This window comes from Chinchilla lanigera, unplaced genomic scaffold, assembly GCF_000276665.1.
Source record: "Chinchilla lanigera isolate Chin_1 unplaced genomic scaffold, ChiLan1.0 scaffold00110, whole genome shotgun sequence".
Classification (NCBI taxonomy): Eukaryota; Metazoa; Chordata; class Mammalia; order Rodentia; family Chinchillidae; genus Chinchilla; species Chinchilla lanigera.
In genome coordinates this window covers 5,522,424-5,530,608 of record NW_004955511.1, presented here as the reverse complement: position 1 = coordinate 5,530,608, position 8,185 = coordinate 5,522,424, and the positions used below count along the sequence as shown (strand labels likewise).

The window sequence follows — 8,185 nt, the reverse complement described above, 5'->3', positions numbered from 1 at the left end:
TTTTTTTTTGAGACAGGGTCTCACTTTGTAGTGCAGGCTGGCATTGAACTCACTTATGTAGCCTAGGCTGGCCTTGAACTTACTTATGTAGCCCAGGCTGGCCTCGAACCCTCAGCGATCTTCCTGCTCCAGCCTGGCCAGTGCTGAGATGACAGGCGAGCCCCATCATGCCAAGCTGAACGCATGCTTTTCCTGCGATTCGAATTTCTCTTTCTTGCAAATGCCGTTCTTTGGGGTGGGGGGTAAAGGAACGCGTGCAGGGAGGAGGAAGCGGGCCCCAGTTGGGGGAGAAAGGAGGACAGGGAGAGGTCCTCGCGGGTGGTTGGGCCTCGGTGTCTTCACTTGCTTGTTGCAGGTGACTGCACTAACTGCTCGGTGCGCCGCGGTGGGCCCCAGCCCCCTCGAGCGAGCGAGGACATCATGCCCACACCCTGACCAGTGCATCCCACGGGGAGAGGAAGCGGCGGTGGGGCACCACCGTCCCTGTCACAGGGGCACCTGGGCACCTGCTGCGTCGCTGTAGAAGCAGGTCGGACCCTCTCCCACGTCCCTGGCTCACCGGGGACGTCCTCTCCACAAGGGCCTCGCAGGGGCGGTGCCTAGAGAAGACTTTCTAGGGGACCCTCTGCGCGAGGGCAGCCGGCTTGTTGCTTCTTGGGAACCCGGCTCTTCCCAGAACTACTGAGCTGCCTAGGGACCTAGCACCCAGGCCCCGCATCCAGACGCTGCTTTTAGAAACCACTGTTTCTCCAGCTGGGGCTCCTGAGAGGCCTGGGGAGTTGTCCCAGGATGCTGGGGGCAGGAGGAGCCTGGGCGCAGGCGCAGCTGAGTCTGCTCTGATGCCAAGCAGGGGGGTCAGCCGGCCGGGGGAGGCAGGGAGAGGAAGACCCCCCAGTGCTCTTGAGGCCGGAGGAGCACTGTGATCTGGGTCACCTCTTGGCCCGCAGCCAGGGCACACAGCATCCCCCAGTCCTCCTGGGATGGTGCCTCCCTGTGCCCCTGCAGGGAGCAGCTCAGGCTCCTCACCCAGCTCTTCTGCCCAGTACTCCAAAGAGGGGCTGCGCTGGTCACTCAGGTTCCCTGCCCTGGCCTGGAGACCCAAGTGTCCGGCACTCCCAGCCATGCCAGTGTGGGTGGCCAGGGCGGCTGCAGGACACCGTAGGCCCCTGACTCCTGTCCTGGCTGGAGGGATCCCTCCCACCCAGCCCTGCTGAAACACTTCGGGGTGATCGCAGGTTCCCACAGGGTGGTGTGGGAGAGGGGGTTGTGTGGATGGAGGCCTCCAGGTGTCCCTCAGATGAGTGTGCAGGTTTCAGTGACCCCGGCATCGGGGGAGCTCTGGCCCAGAGTCCCCACTCGCACGGAGCTCAGCCTCTCCTCGTCATGGGCAGGGGTCCAGAGCAGACGCCTGGGGTCCTCACAGGAGCCCGATGCTGTGGGGACCCGCTGTTTGCTTTGCTCTCTGCTGCACTCTCTGCTGCTTTGCTCTCTGTGACTGCTTCCTTGCCTTCCGGGGAGCGTGAGGGGACCTCTCTGCCGTACCCGGAGATCCCAGCAGGCTGGAGCTGTGGAACATGAATGTACCCTGGTCCTCCGTCCCTCCACTCCTACCCTGTCTCACTTCCCTCCCCTTTAGGCGCTCGCTGGGGTTGCTTCCCCAACAGACGGTTTGCACTTTGATCCTCATTTTAGAGTCTTTCTGCAGGAGCCAGCCGGACACATGGGGCCAGCAGGCTGGGCCCTGGTGGAGAGCAGGGTGGCTGGACCCCTCCACCTCCCCAGCCACACCCAGCAATGTCCCTGTTGCCTGGTGCCCAGTGGAGAGATCCCCGAAGGTCCTCAGCCCGCAAGGCTGAGCCTGGTGGGTGTGGAGGTTAAGGGTTCGGGTTTGGAGCCGCAAGCCTCAGTTCCAGGGCTGCCCGCACCTGTGCTCACGTCACCTGTCACCAGTTCCCTGGCCTGTGAAGCAGGGATGGCTGACCCTGCCCTGTGGGGTCCTGGTGAGGATCCCTCCAGTCATTCAACAAACACCTGTGGAGCATGGAGCTGGAGCTGACAGTCGCCCTCCTGGCCTGGTGCCCCAGGGATTAGGTGGGCACCCAGGAGGCCTGGTGGGGGGGTGAGTGACCTGGCACTGAGCAGGGGTCATGGGCACCTTTGGAGCCTCTGGCGGTAGCTCCCCGGTGGGGCGGAGGCCCAGGAACTCAGCTCACCCACCTGGGTCTCCTATCTGCATCCGGTGGGCACTGGTTTCCTCCAGGCAGCGGATCTCAGGGTTACATCAGCGCAGTGCTGCTGACTCAGCACGTGCCGGGCGGGGTGCGCCGCCCCGCACCCCCTCCCGTGCGCAGACCAGGGACCAGACATGTGGCTGCTGAGAAGGCAAGTTCTGCAGCTCTAGGCCCCCCTCCTCCAAGCATGGCTCCCCAACTTTGGGCTGGCACCTCAGCCTTCCTGTGCCGCAGTCCTCTTACCTAGGCAATGCGGTGTTTACTGTTAGGTGTGCGGCTCCCGCATCAGGCCGGGCGGCGGTCTCACCTCCGCCGTGTGTTTCCTGTGATCCTGGACCAGTTGGCCGATGGCCGAGCAGGGGTCCAGCCCCTCCCTCCACTGCCGTCCCGCCCTCTCTGCGTGTGAACGGCTGCTCCTGGGTCCGGCACCGAGGGGAGCAGGATGGAGGTGATCGTGTGCTCTTATCTCTGAGCCCCATCTCTGATCGCTGTCTCAGGCCCCTGCGAGGAGAGGAGAGGAGACCTGAGCAGAGGGCGGGTGGGGCCGAGGCTGGGAGTGTGGCTGGCCTAGCGCTACCCCGTGTTTCCACGTGCCGTTGCAGAGTGCAGAGCGGCTCTGCCCACCGGACCGGAAGGGCCCCCTCTTCAGAGCTCGCACGCACCTGCATCTGCTGGGAGATAGCAGAGTTATCTGCAGTCCTCGCCTCGCATCTGCAGGTTCTGCTAAAGCAGGAAGGGGCCCAGCCCGCCCCGACGGCAGAGCGGGCTGCAGAACAAGGCCTCCTTGCCCTGATCAGGATCTTACCAGCCTCCAGGGCGCGTCCTCCTCCTGAGCTGGCCCTGGAAGGGTGGGTGGGTGAGAAATGCACACCTGAGCGGGTGGGAGGTGGAAGTCCAAGGAAGAGTCGTGGCGACCTGGGCCTCCCACCTATGAGGAGGTGTGGCATCCTAGCCCCGCCTACCAAGAGGGTGTGGTACCTTTAACTCCTCCCACTCTTGATGGGCTGAAGAGTCCCCTAGGAATTAGGATGCCGTAGGCCTGGGGTGAGGCCACTGTGATGGTGGATTCTGGCTGTCACCTGACTGCTTCGAGAGATGCCCAGGGAGTGGGCAAGGCACGCTTCTGGGGGCGTCTGTGAGGGCCTCTCCATCGAGGATGCCACATGGGCCGGCGAGTTGAGGCGGGGCCCCACCCTGAAGGTGGTGGCGCTGGCCCATGGGTCCAGGACAGGAGCTCACAGGACCGAGTATAAGTGGGATTGTGCCTGAGCGGGTATCTCTTGCTTCTGCGGTGGCTGTGGCTGCAGACACCTCTGCTTCCGCCTTTGAACGCAGACTCACTGGGGATGCTCCAGTGAGCTTGGGCCTTCAGCCTCGGAGGGGGCCGCATCCTCGGTCCCTCGGGCTGCGTGGCTTCCAGCCCCTTGGGTGGAGCAGTGCCTGGTTTCCACTGCGGGATTATCCGGCCGCATAAATCCTTGTGTACCCACACGCACATCCTGTGGGTCCTTCCCCCAGACGACCCCGACAGCTACAACCAGGGACGTGCATGTCCACGAGCTCCAAGCACAGCTGCCGATGGACAGCGAAGCTGGGCAGCCTGGAGGGTGGCGGGGCGCGGTCAGGAGCGTTCCTTCTTCATCTCCGTGCAGGGCCAGGGCCAGTTCACCCTCTTGTTTACTCAGCAAAAGCTTACCCAGAGTTCGCTCAGGGACAGGCCCCAGGGAACAGCAGTCGGCCTTCCTGGGCTTCCTGCCTGGTGGGGCTCAGGTGCTAAACCCGCAACCTGAACGCTCTCCTCGGAGCTTCCTGCGCCTGGTGCTGGTGGGAGAGCTGTGGCTTCGCACAGGTTGCTGGCGGCTGGGGGTTCACAGGGTCCACAGGAGAGCCGGCAGCCAAGACTGACCAACGGGTGCGCGCGCGCGCACACACACACACACACACACACGCACACACGCACGCACACACACGACTCTCGGTTCCTGAGACGCGGATAACTATGCAGTTTCACAATGAGTCACTTCTCTCCCCTGCTCCTGTTGACTCTCCCTCTCCTCTCGTTTCTTCCAACCCTGGGCTTCTCCCAGCTCTACTCGGTCCGCAGTGCCGTATCTGCCTCCGCCGTGGTTGCCCTCTCGGTCAGCATGGCGGTGCGTGGCCCTGGCAGCCTGGGTCCCGGAGCCGCAGGCAGAGCGCAGCAGGGAGGTTAGGAGGCGCCTTCCTTGCACGACAGAGCCCCAGGTCCTGGTCCCCGGTGGGAATCTGTTGACCTGTGCTGGGAGTCTCACTTTGTCGGCTGGCTCCTGTCCTGGGGTGGACTCAAACCAGCCCCTGCTCTGCCGTGGCTGCACGTGCACACCGGGTGCTGACACGCGCCTTCCCCTCCGCAGCACCTTGCAGCAGCCCGGGAGCCTCCGGGACATCGAGGCCCATGTGCAGGACAGAGCAGCAGGGCCAGGATGGCTCACTGTCCAGGATGCCATTCACGTGCCCTGCCTTGCGCCGTGGAAGGGCCACCGTGAGGACGAATGGGTCATTTCCCGGACGAGCACCATTCATACATCGACAGATTAAAAACATGTCACAGGTTGCAGCGGGTTACAAAGCCATAACAACAGTCCAGCTTCCCGGGAGCCTGAGGGATCGATATGGATGTTATTTTTTTCCCCTGGTGCCGGGAATCAAACTCACAACCTCACACTTACCAGGCAGGCACTGTGCTGCTGAGCTAAATCCCCAGCCCAAGCCTGAGGGATCCAGAGTCTGTCCAGAGTAGCTGCCATCCCTGAAGGGTGTTTACGCTTTTGTCTCACTCAGCCCCTGGGGCAGCACTGGTTGTCACAGGTGGGAACTTGGTCTAGGGTTGGGGAACTGTCCAGGGCCAGCGGCTGGCATTGCACGGCGGGCATCTGCGTCCAGAACTTGGCTTGCAAAACACATGCGATTTCAGTCACCTCCCCTCTCTGCCTCTGTCTTTTAAGCACTTGATCTAACTCCAGAACAAGTCCCTTGGCTAGCCAGTGTCCGTGTTTTCTAGTCTTTGAAATCAGCCGGAAATTTTCAGGCCTTGTGGAGTGCCTTCTGTGCAGGTGGGGCCCATCGCATGTGTGCTGCTTTGCTGCTCTTTTTAATTTTCTGCTCAGAGTAAAATATTACACAACACCTGGATATGATCTCCACTTGCTCGAGTGGTTTTAGCTCTCTATTTCCAAGATGGCTCTGGGCAGATCTAGGCAGCCTGCTGTTTGGGAAACTGGAACCTGTGACATGTTTTTAATCTGCAGAAAACAGTGTTTTCCAAAGTGGGCGCATCTGGGTGCGCTTTCTATCCTGGGGCGTGAGTAGCGAAGTCTCTGTCCCTCACTGTGAACTGGATGGGATACGGCATCTCAGCCAGCACTGGGGCAGACCTGTCCCCAGAGACCTGTGAGTCTGGACCATAAGGGTCCGCCTGGCTCTCTCAGCGCTGGCTCTTAGAACCGAGCTGGGGAGGTCACCTGCGTCCTGCCACATGGACAGACCCAGGGAGAGCCAGAGAGCAGTGACAGCCCTGTGAGCAGTGGGTCCCCTTGTTGGAGCAGGGCCGTGCTTTCTCTTTCTTTTCCTTTCTTTATTATTTATTTGTTTGGTACCGGGAATCGAACTTGGGACCTTGTGCCAGGCAGGCGCTGTGCCGCTGAGCTATACCCCCAGCCCTCTTTCTTTCTTTTAATTTGTGTCAACAGTGTCTGCAGGACTTACGATCGCATTCATCGTGGGCAGTTGGTGTGTGCACGTACCGAATCTTCACTCTCTTTTGCCCTCTTCTCCTCTTCCTCCCCTTCTATCGCTTGGTCCCCTCTCATTTGTGAGAGGTCTCTCTCTTCTCATTTGTGAGAGGTCTCTCTCTTCTGTTATCTACCTTTTCATCTGTTCCGTGCAGTTTGGGTTTCTCATATGGGAGAAACCGTGCGATATTTCAGCTGTGCGCCCGACTTACCTCACTTAACATTAGGGTCTGCAGGTGCACCCATCTTCCTGCACGGGACTCGAGGGCGCCCTTCTTATGGCAGAGTATCCTCCAGGGTGTGCAGGTACCACCGTTTCTTTGTCCGTTGGTCTGTCGCTGGACAGATAGGCTGCTTCCAAGATGCGGCTATTTTGAGTTATGCTGCTCTAGACCTGGGTGTGCGTGGGTCACGTCTTTCCGAATGGGAGACGGCTTCTTGCCCGCCTTGCGCGTGAGCACCAGCCTCGTGCGGGCGAGGGCTCCTTCGGAGGGCGCACACCTGCAGTCGGGCTGGCCCAGAAGTGACTACCTGCGATTCTTTTACTGTCTCAGAGGCCCCAGCTACCTCATACAGCTGGGGGTGGTGGTGGTGGTGGCTCTGTGTGACCTCGCGCAGAGCAGCGGGTGTGGGCGGCTCCGGGGTCCCAGTGCGGCGCCCTCGCTGGGCCCTGCTTCCGGGCTGAGCTCGAGGCCGCTCGCTCCTCTCCCGCTGGGCCGAGCTCCCCGGTGCTCAGAGCCGCGCGCCACACCAACCCCCGGCGGCCACCCCCGGAGAGCCCGCGCTGCGGGTCCGCGCGTCGAGAGGAGGCGACGGGGAGGCGGGGACATCGCCCGCCGCGTCTGCGGGGGACGGAAGGCGCGGCGATCGCAGGACCCGGAGGGCGAAACTTCGTGAGGCCGAGCCTCCCGGGCCCCGCGGTCGGCACCGAGGCCGTGAGCCCCGGGTCCGGAGACCAGGACCAGGCGGCAGTGAGCGGGAGGGCGCCGAGGGACGGGCGGGGTCCAGCGAGTCCGGAGAAGGTCTACGAACCTTTGAGGGTCGGCAGGGCGGGCGCTTTCCCCAGCTTTTCGCTCTCGGAGAAGGGAACGAAGGCGCTCAGCTCTGCCCTGCGGGCACCTCGAGCGCGCACCCCCTCGCGTGGGCCGTGCTCCCGCTCGCCCAAGGAACTTGCGCTGGCCTCTTCCCGGCCACCCTGAAAATTCTGTCCTGCGCGCGTGGAGGTCCGTGAGCCTTTGGCGGATTAAGTGTGGGAAATCCTGGCGCAGTCTGGTGACAGATTCACATCCAGGGAATGGGGGTTTTGCCTAAACGTAGGCCCCGGCCTCTCCTCCCAGGCTGTGTGCAAGGATGGCTGTGGAAGGGTCCCGGAGGAGGTGCCCTGAGGCACAAGCTGGCCTTACCAGTGACCCCGTCAAGCCAGCGGCTCCACCCCGCCTTGTCCACACAGTTCCCGGCTTCAGACAAAGCTGGAGCTGGTGCCCACTGTGGCTGTGTCGGGGAGGACCCGACAGTGTGTGTACAGGAGCCCATGGATGGCCACAGTGCCCACCCCCACCTCTGCTGGAGCCCCAGCTTGGAGCTGACCCTGTTGGACAGGAGCTTCCCGGCCAGAACCACAGCACCACGAGGGGGCCTGCAAGGGCCTCAAGTAGCTCTCCTGGAGGACCTGGCCGGCCCTCCTGAATGTCCCTGGGGACTGCAGCTCCTCCACAGTGGGGTGGGCCTTGCCCAATCAGGGAGGGCCCAGCGGAGCAAGCCTGGCCTCCCTGGGCAGGAGATGACCGCCCCAGAAGACTTGGGCCTGGAACTGTAGTCCCCTGGGCTGCTGGATCTGGCCTGGACTCCCCAGGCCTCTCCAGGCCATCCCTTGGGTCTCGCTCTGTGCACACCTGCTGCCTGCGGCTCTGAGAGCAGCAAAGACACAGCAGGCTGCTCAGGGCGAGGACCTGGGGCCGGGAGGGGCCTCCGGAGGTTTGGGGCTGTGGAGGGTGTGGCCCCAGAGAACTGGGGGCCTTAAATTTTTTTTTGGTTTTTCAAGACAGGCTCTCACTGTGTTGTGAAGGCTGGCCTCAAACTCATAGTGACCCTCCTGCCTCAGCCTCCCGAGTGCTGGGATTATAGGCGTGTGCCACCTTGCCCAGCCTTGAGCCTTGTTTTTTGCTAAAGGCTTCTACCTGTGCTGGA

At 62.2% G+C, this 8,185-nt stretch overlaps 1 long non-coding RNA gene across 1 annotated transcript; it reads right to left on the bottom strand.

The window, feature by feature from the left end:
• Positions 1–108: 108 nt before the first annotated feature.
• LOC106147016 lies at positions 109–2,554 on the bottom strand. The gene is made up of 3 exons (XR_001231716.1): positions 2,475–2,554; positions 2,218–2,374; positions 109–1,565 (listed from the first exon to the last, which is right to left on the bottom strand). It is a non-coding gene; the product is annotated as an uncharacterized LOC106147016 (long non-coding RNA).
• Between the last annotated feature and the right edge of the window lie 5,631 nt (positions 2,555–8,185).